The sequence below is a fragment of the Poromitra crassiceps genome, assembly GCF_964638095.1.
Source record: "Poromitra crassiceps genome assembly, chromosome: 30".
NCBI lineage: Eukaryota > Metazoa > Chordata > Actinopteri > Beryciformes > Melamphaidae > Poromitra > Poromitra crassiceps.
In genome coordinates, this window is record NC_139652.1 from 4,260,229 (window position 1) to 4,264,849 (window position 4,621).

The 4,621-nt window shown below is 46.6% G+C and overlaps 1 pseudogene across 1 annotated transcript; it reads right to left on the bottom strand.

Moving 5' to 3' along the window:
- Positions 1–1,739: 1,739 nt before the first annotated feature.
- Positions 1,740–4,621, bottom strand: LOC310800674 (leiomodin-2 pseudogene; annotated as a pseudogene). The gene is made up of 2 exons: positions 4,340–4,621; positions 1,740–3,152 (listed from the first exon to the last, which is right to left on the bottom strand). The product of its transcript is annotated as a leiomodin-2 pseudogene (transcript).

Here is a 4,621-nt window from a genome sequence, read left to right on the forward strand (position 1 = left end):
GGTAACTAGAGATCTGGTCATCGGTGTATTAGTGCGCACATAAATGCACTCATTGTAGCAAAATGCAGCGATAATAACTCAAACATCACACATGGTCTACCGTAAAGTTCTTAAACTTAAATTAAATGCCAGTCAAAAGTGATACAAATATTACATATTTCACCAGGTCAGATTCCATAGAAAGTGAGAACAGTTCAGAACACGAGTGGATGTTCAAGTTGTTTCTCCAGCAGGTTTCAGCTCTGAGGCAGATCCACCTAGAATGACAAAGATCAACATCAGCACCATATTAAAAAAAATCATCTGTGCAAATAAGTGAAATGGGTCAATATTTTAATTGGTCAATATTTTAATAATAAATAATAACAATACACTTTAATTGTATAGGACAATTCATGCATGAGATGCCGCACAAAGTGGTTAACACAAAAGCAAACAATCACCAGGGGCCCCTGGTACACCCAAGAGTTTAAAAAAAAAAGTGCTTGCGCCCCTGGTATTCCGGCGGAGAACCATGGAGAGAGAGGGGTTGCCGTGTGTACTCTGCCCGGCGTCTTTCCCATAGGGCCGGTTGTGGGAATCTTCACGCCCCTGGAACTCAGTGGCAGGGCCGCTGGAAGTATTTTTAAGTAGGGGGTGCTGCAAGCGTTTGGATGTTTTTTAGCCATATTTAGAGGAATATCTCATTTTAAATTAACATTAGGTTCTGGGGTTAGGGTTAGGATTATGATGTTATGATGTTATGATGTCATTATTCAGTATTTTCTCCTTTTCTCACTTTCATGTCACCACCTTCTCTCCCTTTAGGTCGTTTTACACTACAACAGACAGCAACACAGGCAGAAACACTGAACTTATTATATTTTATTATCTTATTATTATAAACCAAACATCAAAAATAACATCTCCACCCTCTTTGCTTTGCTCATAGTCTTCAACTAAACATATATATAAAACGTATAAAACATATAAAACACATTTTAATCATATATATATATATATTTTTACATTGCAATTCCAATACAAAACAGCAGAGGGTACTGCAGCACCTGCAGCACCCCCACTTCCCGCGGCCCTGCTCAGTGGAGAGCCAGAGCCATGTGCAGAGGACTGAGGGCAGACTGGACGCTACAGGGACTCACTATCACCTCTTGAGGTACCTGGTATTACAGGACAGGACGGGCTGGGGATAGCTGGTTAGCATGCTAATTTCAGTAGCAACACAATACATAGATGTCTTTGACATGTCAAAACTGTTATTTCTCAACATTCTAATGACAATTCTCGCAAAATCGTACACATTGCACCTTTAAAGTTATAAAAGACAATGTAAGAAAAATGTATGATGTTATGAACAAATCACATTGCAATTATCTTTAGATTTTTATTTTTTACTTTTTGCCAGTATCTTTTGTCCCCCCGCCGTCTAACTGGAGTGTAGCCTAAATCTACACACTTGTTTTCTTCCGCCGGTCTTCTCCAGCAGAGCTCCAAGCCTTCGGTCTTATCAGATCGGCAGTGAAAAGTCCAGCTATTTATAACCGAGTGTGAGGAATTCACATTGTTAGCAAGGCTGTCATCTAATGTTAGCACGCATTTCCACTAAGGCGGTGTTAATGGCTTGTGGACGTTAATGGCGCATACCTGTTAAATATTGCTCTGTCTGTGATCTTTGCACTTGAGCACAACAAAACTCTTCAAACCCTTGGTAGGTTTGTTGTTTCCCTGTCGCCCGGCTGTCAGTGACGACACACGGGAGCTCTTACCCTCTTTAAAGACCCGATGCTGCTTCCTCGAATGGCGGCCATCAGGTCATCGCGGCTGGAGCGTTGCAGCGTCAGTGGCGGCTGGGAAGGCTCCTCTCTCCTCTTCGGCGCAGAAGGCTTCAGGGCATTCTTCAGCTCTTTGAGGATGTCGGCGCTCTCCTTCTCATTAACGCCGTTCTTTACCTTCTTATACTTGGGTTTCCTCTGGACGGACTGGCCCTTGGTGCCGCCGTTGGAGCCTTGGCGCTGTTCGACCACCTCGACGATCGTCCGGGTCGGTGCGTTCTTCTCCGAGGGCGGCTCCGGAGACGGGCAGGGAGGAGGGGGAGGCGGCGGAGTGTGATGTTTGTTTTGCTTTTCAACAGTTTTGGAAGATGGCGACGGCTTCTTGGGCCTGTTTGCAGACGAACCGGAGACTTGGCCTGCCGGCGGTGGGACCGACGACGCCTCAGGAGGACTCTGTGCCGTTTGCTGCTGCTGCAGCCTCCTCTGGCGCTGCTGGTCCTGGTTACGGGTCAGAATGGCGGTGGCCGTCATGCGCGGGCCCGGCAGGTCGAATTGGTAGCCCAGCTTGAGCAGGGTGCTGTTCTCCCTCAGGAGCTGCACCATCTCCATCTCCACCTTGCCTCCACAGATGTGCCGCTGGTTGTGGAAGCGAAGCTCCACCAGAGTGGCGTTCTGCTGCAGTGCCACCAGCAGAGCCAGGACTCCCTGGCCAGACACAAAGTTGGACTCGATGTTCAGGTTTCTGATCGAGCGGTTTTCCCAGAGCATCTCGGAGACGGCGAAAGCCACCCGGTCATCGGCGCGCGTGTTGGCCAGGCTGAAAAGGCGGACGTGCGTGTTGGTGCACAGAGCCTTGGCGAAGCGAAGCAACGTCTCTTGAGAAATGTCCTCGATGTTGTTGAGGTTTAGCTCGCTCACGGCGGGATCATCACACAGGATCTGCTCCAGGGCTTCGTCGATCACGATGGGGTTTCCACTTGGCCTATCAGAGGTCTCCCTCAGGTTTTGGTCTGTGGTTTCGGCCGTGGAGGTGTCCTTCCCGGGTTTACTCCCTGAGCCTTTTGACAGACCGCTGTTCGTCTTCTGAGGACCTTTAGTCCTAAGAGACACCTCCTTTTTACACTTATCCTTCTTTTCCTCTGCATCTTCCTTTGATGACGCGGCATTTTTACCAAATCTACTGTCCACTTTTTTCCCCTTCTGGAGAGTCTTTTTCCGTTCGTTGTCCCTCGGCCGGACGGCGTCACCGTCAGTCGCTGTCAGTTGTTCCACCCTGCTCTTATCTCTCCGCCGCTCCTCAGCTCCGGCCTGCACACGCTGCTCAGCGCTGGCCTGCACACGCTGCTCACCGCCCGCCTGCACACGCTGCTCACCGCCCGCCTGCACACCATAACAGGAGGGAAAATGAGGTCGAGCCCTGACATTCTCCAGTCTCTGACTTTTAATTAAGAATACCTTCCTAACACTGACACAGAATCATTAAAGCTGGTATCTCTGAGACATCGTATTTTTAGACTACTTTCCAATGTTACACTGGATACTAAGCCGTGATACATGCGATACCCTCTAGTAGCATTACTGTATACATTATAGACAGGGTATTGGACAATTTCTGAACACGTTAAAAACATGCATCTCAAAAGTATTTTTCCCATTGGGGTCTTTGGGTCTTGAAACAAACAGCTTGATCTTCAGATCACAAATACTTATTGCATATTATACACTGTAAATTCATCATTTGGATTCTGTTTGATTATTGGCTACATCTTTGTTCACAGTCAGGACTTGATATTGTACTTGAACAGGAATACAGTGATACAAAAGACATTTGACAAATGTCGCTGTTAAAGCTAATACTATAGTGCATATCAATTTCCTGAATTATCTAAAATTGCTGATTATTGATTATTGTATAATTATTCAGATTATTGTATCTGACCAGAGTGCCGATTCGCATATATCTCGTTTTGTCTCAGGGTTAATGTTTACATTGATTACCTAACTAATGTTGACGTTGCATAAATATTATGAGGATACTGAAATATTCAGTTGAAGATTCATATTCAGAATGTTCTGTTCATTTATGCAATAAAGGACCATCCTGCACAGGATATGAAGACACATATAAATGGTGTATCTTTAATTTGACGTTAATCTGGAATGCTCTGTGAATGTAAGCACATAGTGACTTGGGGCAGTGGTTCTCAACATGGGGGGCAGTGGCCACCATGGCTCCTTGAGGGGGTTCCAGATGGTCCCCAGAAGATGCTGAATTGTCACCATTAATTCATTTACAAGAAGTTAACAGTTAGAGAAGAAGAATGACTGTTGTGACCATAGTTTCTCTGTTATCTCTCTACCTACAATACAGACAGTCATGGAGTTCTGAACTAAATCATATCTGACAATAAAAAATATTCTAAGATTTAAATCTCATCAAATTGGGCTCTGTGAGGATGTGATGTAATGTGGACTAAATTGTGGGTCCTTGATAGTGCATGCAGAATATTTTATAATTTCTGAAGCGTGGTGGGTTAGGGTTCCTTCATATCTCTGTCTGTTCTCACCCGTCCAGGGCTGCAGTCCACCTTCTCCTCCTCCAGCAGCAGCTTCTTGTTCTCCTCCTCCCAGTACTTGAGCAGAGCGTCCCTGTCGAAGCCTCCGGTGGCGGGCTTGGCGGTCTGCTCTCTCTGCCTCAGGCCAATGGGGACGTGCTCGTCGGGGTGGAGTTCAGCCAGCTCCCTCTCCAGCTCCCGCAGCTCGTCGGCCGACAGCGTGGCCAGGAGTGCGTCCTCATCATCCACGTCTTCGTACCTCCCCGGCCCCCTCCGGTACCCACAGGTACTCAT